General features: G+C 47.7%; 1 pseudogene; it reads right to left on the bottom strand.

The window, feature by feature from the left end:
• Window positions 1-17977: 17977 nt before the first annotated feature.
• LOC143973675 (C3a anaphylatoxin chemotactic receptor pseudogene) lies at window positions 17978-18952 on the bottom strand (annotated as a pseudogene).
• Between the last annotated feature and the right edge of the window lie 6025 nt (window positions 18953-24977).

Raw genomic sequence — 24977 nt, 5'->3', positions numbered from 1 at the left:
CGCTGACAGCAGCTCCGTGACATACAGCGCTGACAGCAGCTCCGTGACATACAGCACTGACAGCAGCTCCGTGACATACAGCGCTGACAGCAGCTCCGTGACATACAGCGCTGACAGCAGCACCGTGACATACAGCGCTGACAGCAGCTCCGTGACATACAGCGCTGACAGCAGCTCCGTGACATACAGCGCTGACAGCAGCTCCGTGACATACAGCGCTGACAGCAGCTCCGTGACATACAGCGCTGACAGCAGCTCCGTGACATACAGCGCTGACAGCAGCTCCGTGACATACAGCGCTGACAGCAGCTCCGTGACATACAGCGCTGACAGCAGCTCCGTGACATACAGCGCTGACAGCAGCTCCGTGACATACAGCGCTGACAGCAGCTCCGTGACATACAGCGCTGACAGCAGCACCGTAAGCAGCCCCAGGAGGAAGTCAGCACAGCACAGGGATGGTGTGATCCCCTCATAATAAGAACCCCCAGGAGGAAGTCAGCACAGCACAGGGATGGTGGGAGCCCCTCATAATAAGAACACCCAGGAGGAAGTCAGCACAGCACAGGGATGGTGGGAACCCCTCATAATAAGCAGCCCCAGTAGAAATATGACACCGCTCAACCTCTTCAAAGAGGAGGGTAGGGGCATATAGTACGGTGTGCTTTTTTGGGTCAGGGAAGTGAGCCAAATGAATTAAGAAGGTCTGTGTGCTTGATTCCAAAAATTGTTTATAGACATATACATGGTCTACTGATCACATGTGTTGAATTCCTCCGAGATCCATGCCTCATTCATTTTTAGAAATGTGAGGTAGTTAACACTGTGGTGAGCTAGGCGAGTACGCTTATCGGTCACAATCCCCCCTGCTGCGCTGAACGTCCTTTCGGACAGGACACTGGATGAGGGGCAAGCCAACAGTTCGATTGCAAATTGGGCAAGCTCTGGCCAGAGGTCAAGCCTGCCCACCCAGTAGTCTAGGGGTTCATCACTCCTCAGAGCGTCCACATCGGCCGTTAACCCAATGTAGTCGGACACCTGACGGTCTAGGCGTTCCCTGATGCTGGATCCGGATGACACCTGTCGATGGGTCGGCTGAAAGAATGACCTCATATCCGAAGTCACCAACACATCTTCAAACCGGCCTCTTCTTGCAGGCGCTGTTGGATTGGTACCCGCAAATCCTTCTCTGGGAGTGGGAATTGCTCCTCTGCCAGCGCACGCAAAAGCAGAATGCAGCATTTCTCGAAGCAAGGCCTGGAAGTGCTGCATTCTGACAGCCCTCTGCGACGGCGGTAACATTTCCGCCATTTTGTGTTTGTACCGGGGGTCTAAGTACGTTGCCACCCAGTACTGGTCCTTGACCCTCATGCTTTTTATACGGGGGTCCCTATTAAAACACTGGAGCATGAAGGCCCCCATTTGCACTAAAGTGGAAGCGGTGTGGTGGCCTGGCTCCTGCTCATCATCCAGGATAATGTCGTCCTCTTCATTCTCCTCTCCCCATCCTCGCACAACAGGGATCCCAGAAAGGTTTAAAGCATGCTCTTCTTGCTCCTGCTCATCCGCCCCGGCACCATCCTCCTCTGACTCCTCATCAGACTCCTGTTGTTGACTTGTCTCAGATAGAGTAGCCCCCCCTGGGAATTCATCCAGCATTGCGACTTCCTCATCTTCCCGCTCCTGCTCCTCCACAGCCTGATCAATGACACGACGCAATGCACGCTCCAGAAAGAAGGCATAAGGTACCATGTCACTGATGGCGCCATGGCTGCGACTGACCAGTTTGGTGATCTCCTCAAATGGCCGCAGAAGTCTGCATGTGTCGCGCATGAGCAGCCACTGGCGCGGTGAAAAAAAACCCAGCTCCCCAGAACCGTTTCTTTCGCAGAGTTCATACAGGTAGACGTTAACTGCACGTTTCTGCTGGAGCAGCCTATCAAGCATATAGAAGGTTGAGTTCCATCGCGTCGGGCAATCGCAAATAAGACGTCTGACCGGCAGATGGTGTCGCCGCTGAATGTCAGCAAGGCGAGCCATGGCCGTGTAAGATCTTCTGAAATGGGCCGAGATTTTCCTTGCCTGCCGCAAGATGTCCTGGACCCCAGGGTATTTGACAAGGAATCGCTGCACGACCAAGTTTAAGACGTGTGCCATGCACGGCACGTGCGTGATTTTGCCCTGTTTCAATGCGCTAAGCAGATTGGCACCGTTGTCACACACCACTTTACCAACTGTCAAATTGAGCGGTGTTAGCCACTCATCTGCCTGTGAACGCAAAGCTGAAAGGAGTGCCGGGCCAGTGTGGCTCTTTGCTTCCAGGCACAACAGACGCAGCACGGCATGGCAACGTCTCACCTGGCATGTGGAATAGGTTCTGGGGAGCTTGGGCGGTGCAGTGGAAGAGACGCTAGCAGCGGAAAAGGAGGAGGCAGCTGAGGAGGAGAGGGAGGAGGATGGAGTAGGAGGAGGAGAAGAAGAGTCAGGCCTGCATGCAATCCGTGGCGGTAAAACCAAATCTACACGGGTGCCACGGGTTACATGCTTGACGGCCGTCAGAAGGTTCACCCAGTGGGCAGTAAAACTGATATACCTTCCCTGCCCGTGTTTGCTAGACCACGTGTCTGTGGTCAGATGTATCTTGGCACCGACACTGTGTGCCAGAGATACATTCACTTGCCGCTGAACATGGCCATATAGCTCTGGGATGCCCTTCTCTGAGAAATACTTCCTTCCTGGGACCTTCCATTGTGGTGTTCCAATGGCCACAAATTTGCGAAAGGCCTCCGAGTCCACCAGTTTATATGGCAGTAGTTGGCGGGCTATGAGTTCTGACAAGCCAGCCGCCAACCGTTGGGCAAGAGGGTTATCCGGCGTCATCATTTTTTTACGCTCAAACATTAGGCCCACGGAAGCCTGCCTTTTTGCAGAAAAATGTGAGCTTGGCGTGATGGAAGGTGGAGTGGAGGACAATTGTGAGGAGAGAGGAGAAGGAGAAGTAGAAGACGAGGCTGGACGGTGAGAGCCTGCAGTGTGGCTTTGTGTGTTCCGTTGCTCCCACTGGGCTCGGTGATGGCTGCTCATGTGCCTTCTTAAGGCGGTCGTCCCTAGGTGAGTATTGGGCTTACCGCGACTAACGCGTTGACTGCAAAGATTGCAGATGGCAACGCTATTGTCAGCAGCGGACACGTTAAAAAAAGCCCACACTGCGGAGCCATGTGCCGGTGTCCTGGGAGCGCCAGATGTGACCGTACATGGTCGATGACTCGCTCCTGATACATTTGCAGTCTGCTTTGTCCCTGCTGTGCAATGTAAGTCATTGCTGCTTCTCCTCCCTATCTGCTGGTCCATATCTCCCTCTGAACTCCCCTCCTCTTCCTCTCTTGTGGGCACCCACGTGACATCACTAGACACGTCATCATCAACGTCACCTTCCCCACCGCTATAAGTAGAGTAGGCAGCAACACCGGGGACCAACCTCCTCCTTGGGCTGATCTGGGTACTGGCGTCAGACTGCTGAGTAGCGCTTGTTGCTACCTCCTCTTCCTGATCCAATACCAAGAGTGGCTGCGCATCAGAAATGTCCTCTTGATATGGATCGGAAAATAATTCCAGTGACTCAAGCGGAAGGTATGTGGTGGTGGTGGTGGTGGTCGTGTTGTTGGTGGTAGTGTCTTTGGGGGTGCACATAGCAGAGAGTGAAGAAGAGGGTGCAGATCGAGAGGATGAGGAGGGTGCAGAAGAGTAAGGCTGAGCGAGCCACTCAACCAAGTCTGGTGCATCCTTTAAAGTAATTGAACGCACCTTCTGCAACTTCCCACTTTGGCTCAAGCCTGTTGCTCCTGCCCTACCCCTACCACCCCTGCGGAAGGGCCTGCCTCTTCCTCTGCATGTCATTTTTTAAATGACCCTGTGACAAAACTCTTAGTCCCTATACCGCTGAAGGACTGCTGCAGTATAGGTGAGCGGTCAGCAGTGGTGCACGTCAACCCTATCTATTGTGGACCGATAGCGGTCCTTACAGAACAGCAGACTGTACCGCACTCAAGCCTATGTACCGTAGCACCCTATACCAAGTTACCAGTCCTTATAAGAACTTTTGTGGACCAAGCAGGTTGTGTATTAGTGTTTAGCAGACTGTACGTCAGTCCCTATACCGCTGAAGGACTGCTGCAGTATAGGGCAGCGGTCAGCAGTGGTGCACGTCAACCCTATCTATTGTGGACCGATAGCGGTCCTTACAGAACAGCAGACTGTACCGCACTCAAGCCTATGTACCGTAGCACCCTATACCAAGTTACCAGTCCTTATAAGAACTTTTGTGGACCAAGCAGGTTGTGTATTAGTGTTTAGCAGACTGTACGTCAGTCCCTATACCGCTGAAGGACTGCTGCAGTATAGGGCAGCGGTCAGCAGTGGTGCACGTCAACCCTATCTATTGTGGACCGATAGCGGTCCTTACAGAACAGCAGACTGTACCGCACTCAAGCCTATGTACCGTAGCACCCTATACCAAGTTACCAGTCCTTATAAGAACTTTTGTGGAACAAGCAGGTTGTGTGTTAGTGATTAGCAGACTGTACGTCAGTCCCTATACCGCTGAAGGACTGCTGCAGTATAGGTGAGCGGTCAGCAGTGGTGCACGTCAACCCTATCTATTGTGGACCGATAGCGGTCCTTACAGAACAGCAGACTGTACCGCACTCAAGCCTATGTACCGTAGCACCCTATACCAAGTTACCAGTCCTTATAAGAACTTTTGTGGACCAAGCAGGTTGTGTATTAGTGTTTAGCAGACTGTACGTCAGTCCCTATACCGCTGAAGGACTGCTGCAGTATAGGGCAGCGGTCAGCAGTGGTGCACGTCAACCCTATCTATTGTGGACCGATAGCGGTCCTTACAGAACAGCAGACTGTACCGCACTCAAGCCTATGTACCGTAGCACCCTATACCAAGTTACCAGTCCTTATAAGAACTTTTGTGGACCAAGCAGGTTGTGTATTAGTGTTTAGCAGACTGTACGTCAGTCCCTATACCGCTGAAGGACTGCTGCAGTATAGGGCAGCGGTCAGCAGTGGTGCACGTCAACCCTATCTATTGTGGACCGATAGCGGTCCTTACAGAACAGCAGACTGTACCGCACTCAAGCCTATGTACCGTAGCACCCTATACCAAGTTACCAGTCCTTATAAGAACTTTTGTGGAACAAGCAGGTTGTGTGTTAGTGATTAGCAGACTGTACGTCAGTCCCTATACCGCTGAAGGACTGCTGCAGTATAGGGCAGCGGTCAGCAGTGGTGCACGTCAACCCTATCTATTGTGGACCGATAGCGGTCCTTACAGAACAGCAGACTGTACCGCACTCAAGCCTATGTACCGTAGCACCCTATACCAAGTTACCAGTCCTTATAAGAACTTTTGTGGAACAAGCAGGTTGTGTGTTAGTGATTAGCAGACTGTACGTCAGTCCCTATACCAATGAAGGACTGCTGCAGTATAGGGCAGCGGTCAGCAGTAGTGCACGGCAACCCTATGTATTGTGGACCGATAGCGGTCCTTACAGAACAGCAGACTGTAACGCACTCAGGCCTATGTACCGTAGCACCCTATACCAAGTTACCAGTCCTTATAAGAACTTTTGTGGACCAAGCAGGTTGTGTGTTAGTGATTAGCAGACTGTACGTCAGTCCCTATACCAATGAAGGACTGCTGCAGTATAGGGCAGCGGTCAGCAGTAGTGCACGGCAACCCTATGTATTGTGGACCGATAGCGGTCCTTACAGAACAGCAGACTGTACTGCACTCAGGCCTATGTACCGTAGCACCCTATACCAAGTTACCAGTCCTTATAAAAACTTTTGTGGACCAAGCAGGTTGTGTGTTAGTGTTTAGCAGACTGTGCGTCAGTCCCTATACCGCTGAAGGACTGCTGCAGTATAGGGCAGCGGTCAGCAGTAGTGCACGGCAACCCTATGTATTGTGGACCGATAGCGGTCCTTACAGAACAGCAGACTGTAACGCACTCAGGCCTATGTACCGTAGCACCCTATACCAAGTTACCAGTCCTTATAAGAACTTTTGTGGACCAAGCAGGTTGTGTGTTAGTGATTAGCAGACTGTACGTCAGTCCCTATACCAATGAAGGACTGCTGCAGTATAGGGCAGCGGTCAGCAGTAGTGCACGGCAACCCTATGTATTGTGGACCGATAGCGGTCCTTACAGAACAGCAGACTGTAACGCACTCAGGCCTATGTACCGTAGCACCCTATACCAAGTTACCAGTCCTTATAAAAACTTTTGTGGACCAAGCAGGTTGTGTGTTAGTGTTTAGCAGACTGTGCGTCAGTCCCTATACCGCTGAAGGACTGCTGCAGTATAGGGCAGCGGTCAGCAGTAGTGCACGGCAACCCTATGTATTGTGGACCGATAGCGGTCCTTACAGAACAGCAGACTGTAACGCACTCAGGCCTATGTACCGTAGCACCCTATACCAAGTTACCAGTCCTTATAAGAACTTTTGTGGACCAAGCAGGTTGTGTGTTAGTGATTAGCAGACTGTACGTCAGTCCCTATACCAATGAAGGACTGCTGCAGTATAGGGCAGCGGTCAGCAGTAGTGCACGGCAACCCTATGTATTGTGGACCGATAGCGGTCCTTACAGAACAGCAGACTGTAACGCACTCAGGCCTATGTACCGTAGCACCCTATACCAAGTTACCAGTCCTTATAAGAACTTTTGTGGAACAAGCAGGTTGTGTGTTAGTGATTAGCAGACTGTACGTCAGTCCCTATACCAATGAAGGACTGCTGCAGTATAGGGCAGCGGTCAGCAGTAGTGCACGGCAACCCTATGTATTGTGGACCGATAGCGGTCCTTACAGAACAGCAGACTGTAACGCACTCAGGCCTATGTACCGTAGCACCCTATACCAAGTTACCAGTCCTTATAAGAACTTTTGTGGACCAAGCAGGTTGTGTGTTAGTGATTAGCAGACTGTACGTCAGTCCCTATACCAATGAAGGACTGCTGCAGTATAGGGCAGCGGTCAGCAGTAGTGCACGGCAACCCTATGTATTGTGGACCGATAGCGGTCCTTACAGAACAGCAGACTGTACTGCACTCAGGCCTATGTACCGTAGCACCCTATACCAAGTTACCAGTCCTTATAAAAACTTTTGTGGACCAAGCAGGTTGTGTGTTAGTGTTTAGCAGACTGTGCGTCAGTCCCTATACCGCTGAAGGACTGCTGCAGTATAGGGCAGCGGTCAGCAGTAGTGCACGGCAACCCTATGTATTGTGGACCGATAGCGGTCCTTACAGAACAGCAGACTGTAACGCACTCAGGCCTATGTACCGTAGCACCCTATACCAAGTTACCAGTCCTTATAAGAACTTTTGTGGACCAAGCAGGTTGTGTGTTAGTGATTAGCAGACTGTACGTCAGTCCCTATACCAATGAAGGACTGCTGCAGTATAGGGCAGCGGTCAGCAGTAGTGCACGGCAACCCTATGTATTGTGGACCGATAGCGGTCCTTACAGAACAGCAGACTGTACCGCACCCAAGCCTATGTACCGTAGCACCCTAGACAGACCAAGTTACCAGTCCTGATAAAGAGCTTTGTGGAACAAGTGAGTTGTGAATGATTAGCAGACTGCAGCAGAAGGGCAGCAGTCAAGTATAATATTCTTTCTATATTTGGAAGAAAGAATATTATACGTGTACAAGCCTATTACCGTACCACTGATACCAGTCCTGAAAAGAACCTTTGTGGAACTAATAGTAACAGCAAGTCTTTAAAATTATCCTCACTGCCTGACACACTGCTTCCTGCCTGTCCCTATACAAATTGGCAAAAAAGAGTAGGCTGGAACGATTAGCTGGAACAGCTCTTTTGTGGACCTGATAGTAACAGCTAATGATGATGATGATGATGATGATGAAGAAAGACTAATCTGGCTGAGCTGTCCCTAAAATAGCAGCATACAGCGCTCTGTCCCTTTATCTAAACTGACAAAAGAAACTCAGGCTGCTGACCTAACACCTATACCAGTCCTGAAAAGAACTTTTGTGTACCAAATAGCTAGCGTTTTCTCTGTCCCTACTCCACACAGGATCCTTTCCCTACAGTGACAGAAGAAAGAATGTAAAATGGCCACCGGATCGGGTGTATTTATAGGTTAGGGGGAATGTCCAAGTGTCCATGAGCTGTCATGTCTCAATTGGTTGTCCTGTAACACATGATAAACGTGTCACGAAAGGTTAAAGTTCTTGTATACATTAAACACGTAAGTCCGCCGGGGCGAACGACGGAAAAAGGCGTTCGAACCCGCGGACGGCGAAAGTCGGAAATTCGCCGCGAAACGACCGCCGGGCGAACCGTTCGGCCATCACTAGTCAGCACAGCACAGGGATGGTGTGATCCCCTCATAAGCAGCCCCAGTAGAAATATGACACCGCTCAACCTCTTCAAAGAGGAGGGCAGGGGCATATAGTACGGTGTGCTTTTTTGGGACAAGGTAGTGAGCCAAATGAAGAAAGAAGGTCTGTGTGCTTGATTAAAAAAATTGTTTATAGACATTTACATGGTCTACTGGTCACATGTGTTGAATTCCTCCGAGATCCATGCCTCATTCATTTTTTGGAATGTGAGGTAGTTAACACTGTCGTGAGCTAGGCGAGTACACTTATCGGTCACGATCCCCCCTGCTGCGCTGAACGTCCTTTCGGACAGGACACTGGATGAGGGGCAAGCCAACAGTTCAATTGCAAATTGGACAAGCTCTGGCCAGAGGTCAAGCCTGCCCACCCAGTAGTCCAGGGGTTCATCACTCCTCAGAGCGTCCACATCGGCCGTTAACCCAATGTTGTCGGACACCTGATGGTCTAGGCGTTCCCTGATGCTGGATCCAGATGACACCTGTCGATGGGTCGGCTGAAAGAATGACCTCATATCCGAAGTCACCAACACATCTTCAAACCGGCCTCTTCTTGCAGGCGCTGTTGGATTGGTACCTGCAAATCCTTCTCTGGGAGTGGGAATTGCTCCTCTGCCAGCGCACGCAAAAGCAGAATGCAGCATTTCTCGAAGCAAGGCCTGGAAGTGCTGCATTCTGACAGCCCTCTGCGACGGCGGTAACATTTTCGCCATTTTGTGTTTGTACCGGGGGTCTAAGTACGTTGCCACCCAGTACTGGTCCTTGACCCTTATGCTTTTTATACGGGGGTCCCTATTAAAACACTGAAGCATGAAGGCCCCCATTTGCACTAAAGTGGAAGCGGTGTGGTGGCCTGGCTCCTGCTCATCATCCAGGATAATGTCGTCCTCTTCATTCTCCTCTCCCCATCCACGCACAACAGGGATCCCAGAAAGGTTTACAGCATGCTCTTCTTGCTCCTCCTCATCCGCCCCGGCACCATCCTCCTCTGACTCCTCTTCAGACTCCTGTTGTTGACTTGTCTCAGATAGAGTAGCCCCCCCTGGGAATTCATCCAGCATTGCGACTTCCTCATCTTCCCACTCCTGCTCCTCCACAGCTTGATCAATGACACGACGCAATGCACGCTCCATAAAGAAGGCATAAGGTACCATGTCACTGATGGTGCCATGGCTGCGACTGACCAGTTTGGTGATCTCCTCAAATGGCCGCAGAAGTCTGCATGCGTCGCGCATGAGCAGCCACTGGCGCGGTGAAAAAAACCCGGAGGAGGAGGAGAAGAAGAGTCAGGCCTGCATGCAATCCATGGTGGTAAAACCAAATCTACGCGGGTGCCACGGGTTACATGCTTGACGGCCGTCAGAAGGTTCACCCAGTGGGCAGTAAAAGTGATATACCTTCCCTGCCCGTGTTTGCTAGTCCACGTGTCTGTGGTCAGATGTATCTTGGCACCGACACTGTGTGCCAGAGATACATTCACTTGCCGCTGAACATGGCCATATAGCTCTGGGATGCCCTTCTCTGAGAAATACTTCCTTCCTGGGACCTTCCATTGTGGAGTTCCAATGGCCACAAATTAGCGAAAGGCCTCCGAGTCCACCAGTTTATATGGCAGTAGTTGGCGGGCTATGAGTTCTGACAAGCCAGCCGTCAATCGTTGGGCAAGAGGGTTATCCGGCGTCATCATTTTTTTACGCTCGAACATTAGGCCCACGGAAGCCTGCCTTTTTGCAGGAAAATGTGAACTTGGCGTGATGGAAGGTGGAGTGGAGGACAATTGTGAGGAGAGAGGAGAAGGAAAAGTAGAAGACGAGGCTGGACGGTGAGAGCCTGCAGTGTGGCTTTGTGTGTTCCGTTGCTCCCACTCGGCCTCGTGGCTTCTTAAGGCGGTCGTCCCTAGGTGAGTTTTGGGCTTACCGCGACTAATGCGTTGACTGCAAAGATTGCAGATGGCAACGCTATTGTCAGCAGCGGACACGTTAAAAAAAGCCCACACTGTGGAGCCATGTGCCGGTGTCCTGGGAGCGCCAGATGTGACCGTACATGGTCAATGACTCGCTCCTGATACATTTGCAGTCTGCTTTGTCCCTCCTGTGCAATGTAAGTTAGTCCTGCTTCTCCTCCCTATCTGCTGGTCCATATCTCCCTCTGAACTCCCCTCCTCTTCCTCTCTTGTGGGCACCCACGTGACATCACTAGACACAACATCATCAACGTCACCTTCCCCACCGCTATAAGTAGAGATTTCGGAGTAGGCAGCAACACCGGGGACCAACCTCCTCCTTGGGCTGATCTGGGTACTGTCGTCAGACTGCTGAGTAGCGGTTGTTGCTACCTCCTCTTCCTGATCCAATACCAAGAGTGGCTGCGCATCACATATGTCCTCTTGATATGGATCGGAAAATAATTCCTGTGACTCAAGCGGAAGGTATGTGGTGGTGGTGGTGGGGGTGTTGTTGGTGGTAGTGTCTTTGGGGGTGCACATAGCAGAGAGTGAAGAAGAGGGTGCAGATCGAGAGGATGAGGAGGGTGCAGATGAGTAAGGCTGAGTGAGCCACTCAACCAAGTCTGGTGCGTCCTTTAAAGTAATTGAACACACCTTCTGCAACTTCCCACTTTGGCTCAAGGCTGGTGCTCCTGCCCTACCCCTACCACCCCTGCAGAAGGGCCTGCCTCTTCCTCTGCCTGTCATTTTTTAAATCAACCTGTGACAAAACTCTTAGTCCCTATACCGATGAAGGACTGCTGCAGTATAGGGCAGCGGTCAGCAGTGGTGCACCTCAACCCTATGTATTGTGGACCGATAGCGGTCCTTACAGAACAGCAGACTGTACCTCACTCAACCCTATGTACTGTAGCACCCTTCACCAAGTTACTAGTCCTTATAAGGACCTTTGTGGACCAAGTAGGTTGTGTGTGACTGATTAGCAGACTGTACGTCAGTCCCTATACTGCTGAAGGACTGCTGCAGTATAGGGCAGCGGTCAGCAGTGGTGCACCTCAACCCTATCTATTGTGGACCGATAGCGGTCCTTACAGAACAGCAGACTGTACCTCACTCAACCCTATGTACTGTAGCACCCTTCACGAAGTTACCAGTCCTTATAAGGACCTTTGTGGACCAAGTAGGTTGTGTGTGACTGTTAGCAGACTGTACGTCAGTCCCTATACTGCTGAAGGACTGCTGCAGTATAGGGCAGCGGTCAGCAGTGGTGCACCTCAACCCTATGTATTGTGGACCGATAGCGGTCCTTACAGAACAGCAGACTGTACCGCACTCAACCCAATGTACTGTAGCACCCTTAACCAAGTTACCAGTCCTTATAAGGACCTTTGTGGACCAAGTAGGTTGTGTGTGACTGATTAGCAGACTGTACATCAGTCACTATACTGCTGAAGGACTGCTGCAGTATAGGGCAGCGGTCAGCAGTGGTGCACCTCAACCCTATGTATTGTGGACCGATAGCGGTCCTTACAGAACAGCAGACTGTACTGCACTCAACCCAATGTACTGTAGCACCCTTAACCAAGTTACCAGTCCTTATAAGGACCTTTGTGGACCAAGTAGGTTGTGTGTGACTGATTAGCAGACTGTACGTCAGTCCCTATACTGCTGAAGGACTGCTGCAGTATAGGGCAGCGGTCAGCAGTGGTGCACCTCAACCCTATGTATTGTGGACCGATAGCGGTCCTTACAGAACAGCAGACTGTACCGCACTCAACCCTATGTACTGTAGCACCCTTAACCAAGTTACCAGTCCTTATAAGGACCTTTGTGGACCAAGTAGGTTGTGTGTGACTGATTAGCAGACTGTACGTCAGTCCCTATACTGCTGAAGGACTGCTGCAGTATAGGGCAGCGGTCAGCAGTGGTGCACCTCAACCCTATGTATTGTGGACCGATAGCGGTCCTTACAGAACAGCAGACTGTACCGCACTCAACCCTATGTACTGTAGCACCCTACACAGACCAAGTTACCATTCCTGATAAAGAGCTTTGTGGAACAAGTGAGTTGTGAATGATTAGCAGACTGCAGCAGAAGGGCAGCAGTCAAGTATAATATTCTTTCTATATTTGGAAGAAAGAATATTATACGTGTACAAGCCTATTACCGTACCACTGATACCAGTCCTGAAAAGAACCTTTGTGGAACTAATAGTATCAGCAACTCTTTAAACTGACCCTCACTGCCTGACACAGTGCTTCCTTCCTGTCCCTATACAAACTGGCAAAACAGAGGAGACTGGAACAATTACTGGTTACTCGAATAGCTCTTTTGTGGACCTGATAGTAACAGCTAATGATGATGATGATGATGACTAATCTGGCTGTCCCTAAAATAGCAGCAGACACAGCGCTCTGTCCCTTTATCTAAACTGACAAAAGACACTCAGGCTGCTGCAAGAATCAGTAGCACAGCAAACCTATATACACCTAACACCTATACCAGTCCTGAAAAGAACTTTTGTGTACCAAATAGCTAGTGGTTTATCTGTCCCTGCTCCAAACAGCAACCTTTCCCTATAGTGACAGAAGAAAGAATGTAAAATGGCCGCCGGATCGGGTGTATTTATTTGTTAGGGGGAATGTCCAAGTGTCCATGTGCTGTCATGTCTCAATTGGCTGTCCTGTACCCCATGATGGATGTGTCATCATAGGTCAAAGTTCTTTTACACATTAAACACGTAAGTCCGCCGAGGCGAACGACGCCAATAGTCTGCCGAACGAGCGGACCGCAAACAACCGAAATTCGCCGTGAAACGACCGCCGGGCGAACCGTTCGGCCATCACTATTCGAGTCAACTCATGTTCGACTGAAACTCGAAGCTCATCCCTAATCCTTACACATTGTTGCCTGGTTGTCCTGCCCACATATTGTAGGCCACATGGACAAGCCAGCAGATATGTGACACATGTACTTTGGCATGTTATCAGTTTATTTATCTTATATTCTTTTTTGATAACAAAGGATGTGAATGTGGTCGTTTTTCTGGGTCTTTCTCTGATTGTGCTTCACATTTTGCATCTCCCACATGTGTAGAACCCTTTATGGTCCAGAAAAGTTCCCAATCTTTTTGGAGGGCCAGGTACATTTTTCACCAATCTATCCCTAAGAGTGGGAGCTCTTTGGTAGACAAACCCTGGCCTGGCTGGTAGGAGCTTGGCCAGAGTGTTGTCTTGGAGAAGAATAGGCCATTTGTTTAATATTATATTTCAAATTCCTTGTGTTGTCTGTGATAATCGGAAACGAATACCATACTGAATTAATTCTCTTGTTTTGGTTAATCCTTCAAAATCTTCCTCCTGTCCATTGCTTCCAATTGCTTTCCTACTTCTCTCACTATATTTTCTTTATATCCTTTTGCCACAAATCTCTCTGTCAACACCTCTGCCTGTTTTGTGTACTCCTTTGTATCCTTACAATTTCTGCAAATCCGCATGAGTTGGCCCTTGGGTATACCCCTTAGCCATCTGAGATGGTGGCAAGTATATGTGGGGATATACCCATTGTGTTCCGTATCTATAAAAAAGGTCCGTGTATATGGTTGGTCTGCTTGTCTATATACCACTAAATCCAAGCAGTGGACTTGCTCAGAATTCCATCCTCCGGAAAAGGAGATATGATATTGATTATGGTTGATCTCCTCTAAGAACCCTTTCAAGACTTCCTCCGATCCCCTCCACAGGATAATTACATCATCGATATACCTTTTATATAATGCTATGCCTGGCCTAAATTTGTCATTGATCTATTCTTGTTCCCACTTACTTCAGAAAATGTTTGCCACACTAGGTGCATACTTTGCACCCATTGATATGCCTTTATGTTGGCGAAAGTACGATTTATCGTGCCAAAAGTAATTGCTCTTCATGGCCATTTCTAAGGCTTTGATGATAAATTTCTCTTGTGGACCTTCTAGTTCTGATGATCCTTTTAGGATCCATTCCATGGCCTCCAAGGCATCATCTTGTCTAATATTTGTGTAGAGGGAATCTACGTCTATACTGCATCTGGAATATGCAGTTCAGATTTGGGCTCCAGTTCACAAAAAGGATATCGGGGAACTGGAGAGAGTGCAGGGAAGGGCAACCAAACTGATAAGAGGAATGGAGGAGCTCGGCTATGAGGAAAGATAAGAGGAACTAAATGTATTCTCTCTTGAGAACAGGAGATTAAGGGGGATATGATCAACACATAAAAATACATAAGGGGGGGATATGATCAACACATAAAAGTACATAAGGGGGGATATGATCTCCATGTATAAATACATAAGGGGGAATATGATCACCATGTATAAATACATAAGGGGGAATATGATCTCCATGTATAAATACATAAGGGGGGATATGATCACCATGTATAAATACATAAGGGGGGATATGATCTCCATGTATAAATACATAAGGGGGGGATATGATCTCCATGTATAAATACATAAAGGGGGATATGATCACCATGTATAAATACATAACAGATTAAATAATATACACTGATTTGGGTTATTTTCACCTAAGAAATGTAGCAGAATACAATACATATTATATAAGGAAATACATTTATGAAGAAAGATTATTTCTTTGCAAAATTTTAAAACAGAAACAAAAAAAACACAATGTTTTTTTCAAAATTTGTCTTTTTTTTATTTATTTAGCAAAAAATAAAAACCTCAGCAGTGATTAAATACCACCAAAAGAAAGCACTATTTGTAAGAAGAAAGAAAAAGGATAAAAATATCATATATGTACAGTGTTACATGACCGAGCAATTGTCATTCAAAATGTGACAGAGCTGAACATTGACCTGGGCAGGACGGGGGTGAAAGTGCCCGGTATTGAAGGGGTTAAAAATGTGCTGGGGACTCTCTTTTATTGTGTTGTGTATTGGCGTGCTCACATGTACCCGCAGATCGAGGCTGCCGCCATTTTTTTTTCTTGGGATTCGGTGCAGACACATCACCAGGAGTCTTCAGGTGTCTTGTAAAGGAGATGTCTGGACTTCTGGGGTGTTGCTTCCTCTAGGTGAGCCTCCTCTCTGTTTGTGAATTGCTATATATGTCCCATAGTTGGGAACTCAGATAGTCCAGGGTATGGGACCACACTTACCAGAGGTGCCTTCATGCGGCACTGCGGCTTCTACATGCACAGTATTTACAAACGTAGCAACAAAATCCTCTGTTTTTAAACCGAGTGACTGAAATAGATTATTATTAATATATTATTATTATCAGGGAATTTTTCTCACAGAATAGGTGCAGGTACTCCCAACTTCTGAGTCACCACTTGTCTCCGCCCCCTACCCACCTACGAGCAATGTCCCTTAGTTCCACCCGCAACCTTCCTCTCAGTACCGCCCCTTTTGGAGAATATGCAACCAAGTATTAACCACTTAAGGACCGAGCCTCTTTCTGAGATTTGGTGTTTACAAGTTAAAAACATTTTATTTACTAGAAAATTACTTAGAACCCCCAAACATTATATATATTTTTTTCTTACGCCCTAGAGAATAAAATGAAGGTCGTTGCAATACTTTATGTCACACTGTATTTGTGCAGAGGTCTTGCAAGCGCACTTTTTTGGGGAAAAATACACTTTTTTTTATTAAAAAATAAGACAACAGTAAAGTTAGCCCATTTTTTTTTTTTTTAATATTGTGAAAGATAATGTTACGCCGAGTAAATTGATACCCAACATTTCACGCTTCAAAATTGCGCTCCGCTCGTGGAATGGCGACCAACTTTTACCCTTAAATATCTCCATAGGCGACATTTAAAAAATTCTGCAAGGTTGCATGTTTTGAGTTACAGAGGAGGTCTAGGGTTAGGATTATTGCTCTCACTCTAACGATCGCGGAGATACCTCACCCTGTGGAGTTTAAATGCTGTTTTCATATGCGCATGCTACTCATGTATGCGTTCGCTCCTGCACGTGAGTTTGGCGGGATGGGGCGCGTTTACATTTTTATTTAATTTTTTTCTTATTTATTTGACCTTTTATTTTATTTTTTTTATACTATTAAAAAAAAAAAAGAAAATGTGTCACTTTTATTCCTATTACAATGAATGTAATAGAAAAAACATGACAGGACCTCTTAAATATGAGATCTGAGGGGTCAAAATGACCTCAAATCTCATATTTACACTAAAATTCAAAAAACATAAATTCAAAAATAAATAATTAAATGTCATTTGAAAAAAAAAAAATGTCCATTTAAGAGTTATGGGCAGAAGCAACATTTTGACGTTGCTTCCGCCCTGCAGTGGTATGGAGGAGGGTGGGGGGGGGGGGCATCTTCCCCTCACTTGTCTCTATGCCCAACTGGAAGAAGGATCGGATCGCCTCCGCCACTGCCACTTTTATCTGAAAGAGGACCGCCCGCTGAAGAAGAGGATACCGGGGTTATGGTAGCTGCCATAACAACGATATTCCTCTTCAAAGTAGCGATGTAAAACAATGGTGGGCGCTTCGTAAGTGGTTAATTTGTGATGCTAAGTAATTTATATGGAATGTGCTAATAATAACAAGAAAACCAGTAAAATGGATCCCCTGCAACCAGGAACAATAGATCTCCTCTCACGGCAACAATAGAAACCTTCAGCAACAATAAATCCCCAAGCAACAATAGATTTGAACAGCAAAAATAAATTCCCCCAGCAACAATAGGTCAATTTCAGCAAATATAGAACCCCCCCCCCAACAGCAACAATAAAATTACCAACACCTACAGTACACTTCCTTGGGAACAATAGACCCTCCAGGAACAATATATATATATACAGTATGAATAAACCTTCTAGCAGGCAGCAACAGTAGATCCCTTCTGAAATTGTAGACCCCTCCCAGCAACCAAGAAACCCCAAACAACAACAAAAAAAAGCCCCCCAGCAACCATAGATTTCAGCAGCAAAAATAGACCCCCCTCCCCCCACCCGCAACAATTGATGCCCCCAATAACAATAGATCCCTAAGCAGCCAGCTTTAATAGCCCTTTAGGACACCCCAGCACCTGTTGTCATTACATACATTTAGTGCAGGAGGTGCCGGAACCTCGTTCCTCCACGTTCCTGCTGGAAAAAAGCCCTATTTATTATTATTATTTATTATTATTATTTTTTTTTTTTGGTGGGTAGTATAAATGTATATATACACTGTATATGTCATTGTTATTTTACATCTGCAGAATCCAGTTTCCTGGCTGTCATCTTTATCCTCTTCCTTCACTACTATGTGTCCCATGCCCTGAACAAGTAAAGAGATAAAGATTTCTGACTATCTACAGATAAGCAGACTTGTTCCGGCTTAGTGATCGGTGGACAGATTGGACAACTTGGAGGGGGAAGGGGGGCTGCACATATACTGATAACACCTATCACCCCAAATGGCCAATAAGCACTAAGCCCTGATGCCATGTGACTTATTCATGACATACAGTATGGCCGCCCTAACACGCAATGATAAGATTTTGAGAAGGCAGTTCATTACAATCACTAATAAAGCTAAAAACTCTAAAACATCTACAAATCCATTTCATACATTATATCGGGAGTCCTTCTTCTTCTTCTGGGGTGCGCTGGTCCTCATTGCCTGGTGGAGATAATAAGTTCTCCCTAAATATATTTTGTATGATCTCGCCAATAGACTGTCTCAGCTTCTGCTTCATATCTCTTCCCATGAAGACGTAGAGTATTGGGTTGATGCAACTATTGAAGGTGGCCAGAGGCAGTGAGATAAAGTCCAGGATGTCCAGTACCTCATTGTGAGTGTATTTCACGGTTACTCCGATGATGTGGTAGGGGACCCAGGTGATGAAAAACACGACAATAACACTTATTGACATCTTGATGGTTTTTCTACCTACTTCAGAAAATCTGATATTTTTTACTGCAAAAGCCAGATGAGTGTAACAGATACAAATGATAATAAGAGGGATCAGAAATCCAAACATTACACATGTGAGATAGATGGGCTTTATTATGTGATCTTCTGAATAGCAGACGGTGATGTTATCAAAGGTGTCATATGTATTGTAGATGGCTTTAGGCAGACACATCACAAAGGACAACATCCAAATAGCCAAGCATATCATCCACGCCATTTTGATTCTTCGGTGATTTCGGGCCCACACGGGATGGACAACCAGAATCCATCGGTCAATGCTGATAGCCACCAGGGTGAAGACACTGGTGTACATGTTTAGGGGAATGATGAAGAGTAAAATCTTGCAGAGGGCAGGTCCGTACAGCCAGTCTTGGTAGAAGGACTGCACTACACTGAATGGAAGACACAAGCAGCACATGATATCGGCCAGAGCAAGGTTCCCAAACCAAACAGTGGTCACGGTCCGCTCCATCTTCACTCCAGTAATCCAAAGCACCAGAGCATTGCCGGGGACACCCACAAGAGTAGTGAGAGAAAAAACCAAGATGGGGAACATGAGCACAGGGCTGTAAACCGCGGTTGGTTCCATTTCACTGCTGACATTGAACATCTTGTTTACCTGTAAAGACATCAAGAGTTACTTCATCTGTCTGATAATTAATCAATTCAGGGCTTTTTGTCTGCCATTCCGGCACCTATGGAAGCCCTCTTCACCCGCACAGTGCGGGTTTTGAATGGGGTTTCCAGTGCAGGTGTCTCCCTCCCCTGCCTGCGCTGTTCGGCGCTCTGCCCGAGTCCCCGGCGCTGTGTGAGTTTTGCGGTGCGGTGTTGTGTAAAGCACACAGTGTGCTGTGAGGCGGGGGTGGGGGTGGCGAAGCGCACCAGTGTCTGCTCAGTGTAGAGTCTGCAGACACACAGCCCCGGCCTCTTCCCCTCTGCAAGCAGAGTATGCATACCTCCCAACATTTTGAGATGGGAATGAGGGACACCTACTACCAAACGTATGTAGGCATAGGACATGCCTCCAGCCACACCCCTTTAAAGACGAATTAACCCCAAAAAACAAAATACAAAAACATAGTTGGGGGAGGGGCACACCCTAAAATGTGTTTAGATTCAAGATGGTGCTGCTACAAGACCAACAAAAAGTACAAAACAGATTATAGCGCACTCATTCAAGAATGACATTTATCCTGCAAGGCTAGTTAACCACTTTCAGCCCTGGACCATTTTGCTGGCTTAAAGTGGTTGTAATCCCTTACAACCAACTTTGACCTACAGGTAAGCCTAGATTAAGGCTACACGGTTTAGGAGATATTTGCCGAAAGACAGGCACCGCTGTCTACGGCGCATGCGCCGTAGACAGCGGCGCGCAGGCGCACTGAGCGCGTCGCGGTCAACGGCGATGTGCCGTGAGTGGCGGCTCCCAAAAAATGACGGGGGTTTGGTCACACTATACGGTCATATAGTGCTAAGCCCACTTACTGTGACAAAGTACCCCTAATTAGTGGGTGCCCCAAAAAAGGTTACTCCAATCCACAATGGCTTATTTTTACCACCACTATTCCTTTATATTGGCTTTTAAAATTTACAAATGCTGCAAATTTAGAATTTGGATGAAGGGTTTAGCTCTGGGAAACAGTTTTTGAAAGATAAAAAGTGCATTTTATATACAACTATATGGATCAGACCAACATGAGGGACAAATGAGGGGGAAAGAGGGACACAGGGACATTGCTCCAAATCAGGGACAGTTGGGAGCTATGCAGTATGTGACCTGTCCGGAGTGCGATTTGCACAGACAGAGCCAAGGGACACGACCGCTGGGTGGGTGCAGAGCTGAGGGTCCTTCCTTTCCTTGGCATTGCTTTACTTTCCTGAAGTTCACAGTCCACAATCTTTCCGGTGTGGGACTTGTCATGTTGTGTGGGACTTGTCATGCTGGTCTTTCCAGGGACATTGAAGATCGCAGTCTTGTACCCTCTGCAGTCCCATCCTGGCATATTTACTATATTGTCCTGTGCTCACTCAGTAACCTTTATCTGATATTTTCTTCTCTATTTGTGGGGTGCCTGTGGATTGCTTTGGATTTTTTTGGATTTTTTTTTGGTAATCAAAAGGAGCTTGAAAGTGTTGTAGAATGCACAGTGCGGCTTTGTGAGCAGTTTGGATGGAGTTGGGTTCAGTAGAGCTGATTTGGGTTTTTGGATCGAGGTACATTGCCCTACTGATACCATCCACTGCCCTACTGAAACCATCCACTGCCTACTGACACTGTTCACTGCCCTACTGACACCATCCACTGCCCTACTGACACCATCCACTGCCCTACTGACACTGTCCACTGTCCTACTGACACCATCCACTGCCCTACTGACACCACCCCCTGCCCTACTGACACCATCCACTGCCCTACTGGCACCGCCCACTGCCCTACTAACACCATCCACTGCCCTAATGACACCGTCCACTGCCCTACTGGCACCTTCCACTGCCCTACTGACACCGTCCACTGCCCTACTGACACCGTCCACTGCCCTACTGGCACCTTCCACTGTCCTACTGACACCGTCCACTGCCCTACTGACACCACCCACTGCCCTAATGACACCGTCCACTGCCCTACTGGCACCTTCCACTGTCCTACTAACACCGTCCACTGCCCTACTGACACCACCCACTGCCCTAATGACACCGTCTACTGTCCTACTGAAACCGTCCACTGCCCTACTGACACCACCTACTGCCCTACTGGCACCATCCACTGTCTAACTGACACCATCCACTGCCCTACTGGCACCATCCACTGTCCTGCTGACACCATCCACAGTCCTACTGACACCATCCACTGCCCTACTGATGCCGTCCACTGCTCTACTGACACCATCCACTGCCCTACTGACACCATGCCCTGCCCTGCTGTCATGTCCACTGCCTTACTGACACCATCCAATGCCGTGCTGTTTGACTGATTGTGTGTACAAAGTATGAACAGCGCTCTGTCATCTCACCACGACAGTCCCCTCCCCCCTTCAGTTAGAACACACATGAGGGAACACAGTTAACCCCTTGATCGCCTCCTAGTGTTTAACCCCTTCCCCGCCAATGTAATTTACACAGTAATCAGTGCACTTTCATAGCTCTGATCGCTGTATAAATGTGAAAGGTCCCAAAAATGTGTCCAAATTGTCCGATGTGTCCGCCATAATGTCGCAGTCCCGATAAAAATCGCTGATCGCCGCCATTACTAGTAGCCACTACAATAATAAAAATGAGATAAATCTATCCCCTATTTTGTAGACGCTATAACCTTTGCGCAAACCAATCAATATACGCTTATTGTGATTTTTTTCTACCAAAAATATGTAGAAGAATACCTATCGACCTAAACTGAGGAAAAAATATAGTAGAAGTTATTGTGTTGTTTACACGGTTTTGAGGCATTGTGACTTCTGAGGGAAAACATCACACAACTGTTCCTTGGAAATGTTAGGCAATGACACTTTCACAATCCACCAGAAGTAACTGTATGATGCGTAGATCTGACCAAGACAAATGCACCTTGCAATAAAAAAATAATAATAAATGAGTAATGGTAATAATATTTAGTCTGAAAGTGAAGATAAATTTATATACTTCCATGTGGTACCATTTCCATTGATCTACCGTACTTTGTGGAGAAGTTACGAGACATCATGGTCATCAGACACCCCCCTCCCTTGTAGGCAAATATACCCCCCGTGTGTATAAATCATTATTGTGAAATATCGTGAAAACTTTAGCCAACCAGAACCTTCATCACCTGTTTTCTAATTCATCTAATCAAATAATGTAAGAATTAGCACATTTTATCTCGGAGGTCAATAATTTCTCAAAATGTGTAGACCAAGACCAGAGTAGTTAATTAAAAACGTATATTGGGATAGGAGAAGGTTATGTAGCGCCGGCTCTTGAAGAGCACACACTATGTGTTTTTCTCTATTTAAAGTTCCTAGAACCGCAGTTTGGTTTTGGGTTTAATTATACCAAATTATGATTTCACTACCAGTCTAGCTGGATGGCACTGTGTTATGCTTGGCCACAGGTGGCGTTGTCATCACTGGCAAGTGTGAGAACGCAGTTCAGCTGGGCGCATTGAGTGCCACTTTTTCTCGGAGCCAGCCCAGTGGGGAGTGTCATCTTGCTGTGCATTCTGGGAGAGGGTACTTAAGGTACTGACATCACGTGCTTCGGGGGTTTCCGGTGCAGAAGATCTTTCTGTCTGTTTGGTCCTGGTGCTCCTGACCAGCCCCCCATGGCTCTCATGGCCTGGGGTGCGGATCCATCCAATTCCGAGTCTCGGGGCTGGCTAGCCCAAGGCAAAGTAACTGGAGGGAGGAATCGGAGTTGGTCTGGTGCCGTTTCATCTGTGGAGAGGCCCAGCAACTGAGGAAGCAACCAGGGGAGGACTCTTCGGGAGAAGACCACGCTGAAGGCTGGCTTCTCAGAACGAGCCTGGAGGCTTAGTTGAAAGACCCCAAATGAATGTACACTCGTATGGTATCGCCGGACCGATTGCAAGATACTGGTACCGTATGAGGGCTCTCTAAATTTGTCTACATCCTTCAGTTACTACAAGTGTTCTACAACAAGTCTGTGGCCAAGACTTTATTGAAATGTTCTATATGCAAGTCTGTGGCAGAGGCTTCGCTTTATCTGAACACTCTATCGGCTGCTAGGCCTAGTGAGAGGAGATCTATCCGGTAGCTGTGAGAATCCAGTTGTGAGTGGCTATTCGCTGGATTTCTATAGTGAGAGACTTCCTATTTTGAAAAGTTCCAAGAGTACCTGAACTTTCTACCTAAACCCTCATTGAGAGACTGTGTTTGTCTACTGCTTTTTTGCGAATGAAAATCATTAGAGCGGATCCAGTTTCTACAATCCTTTGGGCCATCTACCTTGGGAAACCCCTAGACATACACGAGGTCAAGAAGGTAATGGTAAGCCCAACAAAACCAGCCGCTCCTTCAGGGGTCAGTGCTACAGATACAAAGTTCAGTAGTATTTTGAGGACACCTATCTTCCTCCTAGAGATACTGAGCACAGTCCTAGCAAATAATGGACTGAACGTGGCCGGGACACCATGAACAATGTCTATGGGGTAGTAGCAGCACACTCACTGATGTCCTTGGATAGTTGGATTCCTCCTTCCAATATCTTCCAGACCCAACTCCAGTGAATTCTCTAGACCTGATCCCCAAAATGAAGTCTTTCAGTCACCTCAAGCAAAGCTCAGTAGAATAGACCCCCCAGCTAGTAAAGCTGGGACCTTGATGAGAAGTAGGAAAGGACAGCTGGACTACCCAGAAGGGCAGATAAGACCCTAAAGGGGGATAGGACCCCAAAATAGAACCAATGTGTTGTCAGCAGAGGTGCCCATTAAATAAAAAAAAACACCTGATGATCACACATTGGTTCCATTTTGCATGGTTATAGTACAATCCCTTCACTTCTAATGGCTGTTTGGGATAAAAAATAACCTTGTATCACCTGTCTCTGACTTCCTATATCTGGGCTGCAACGTTTGTTGCGGCATTCCAGAATAGGGAAGACTTATCCTGGTGGATTCATAACTCTGTGACGAGTCTAAAAGACCTTGTTGTATGACTGTGTAGAGCTCTCACACTCTTATGCCGCGTACACACACTCGGACATTCCGACAACAAAATCCTGGATTTTTTTCTAACGGATGTTGGCTCAAACTTGTCTTGCATGCACACGGTCACACAGATCTTGTTGGAAATTTCCAAACGTCAAGAACGCGGTATCGTACAACACGTACGACGACCTGAGAAAAATGAAGTTCAATAGCCAGTACAACCCTTCTGCTTGTTTCTGAGCATGCGTGGAATTTTGTGCGTCGGGATGGTCTACACACGCTCGGAATTTCCCACAACGCATTTTGTTTTAGGAAAATTTTTAGGAAAATTTTAGGAAAATTTGATAATTTTTTCCCGAACGGCATCCTACAGGCATCCTGAGCCCTATTTGCTCCAAACTGGTCCCAAATGGTTCCCCACGGCTGTGGGAACATTACAGGCTGGCATGCATGGGCGTCCGCAGGTAGGGGCAAGGGGGGTCAAGTGCCCCCCTCCTGGAATCAGGGATCAGACCAGCACATTCAGCACAGCGGCATCACTATGAGGGTGCAGGCAGCCAGCGAGGTGACACCATCAGGAAGCTATCAAGCCCCCCATCAGTGTACTGTGACTGTGAGCTCTTTTCCCTGCTCAGTCCAGCAGAAAAGGAGAAAGGCGAGCTGCGAGCTGTCAGCGGTTTCTCCTGCTCGCCGCCCCTTTCTCCAGTCAGGGAGAAGAGACGACGGCTCTCACCAGGTTCCCCGCCCAGCTTCCTGCCCGCTCCATTCCTTCCCCATTGGCCATAACTGAGGGCCAATCAAAGGAGACTGGGAGAGGAGAGTAGAAAGAGAGCCACGATACCCAGCGCCAGACAGAGAGCCAGGCTACCCAGCGCCACCAGAGAGATAGCCACGCTACCCAATGCCAGAGAGAGCCATGCTAGCCAGTGCCAGAGAGAGAGCCACGCTACCCAGCACCACCAGAGAGAGAGCTACGCTACCCAATGCCAGAGATAGAGTCACGCTACCCAGTGCCCCC

This window comes from Lithobates pipiens, unplaced genomic scaffold, assembly GCF_037356315.1.
Source record: "Lithobates pipiens isolate NorthernLeopardFrog02 unplaced genomic scaffold, aLitPip1_a1.2 Scaffold_91, whole genome shotgun sequence".
NCBI lineage: Eukaryota > Metazoa > Chordata > Amphibia > Anura > Ranidae > Lithobates > Lithobates pipiens.
Note: the sequence above shows the minus strand (reverse complement) of the source record. Positions and strands in the feature narration are given on the sequence as shown.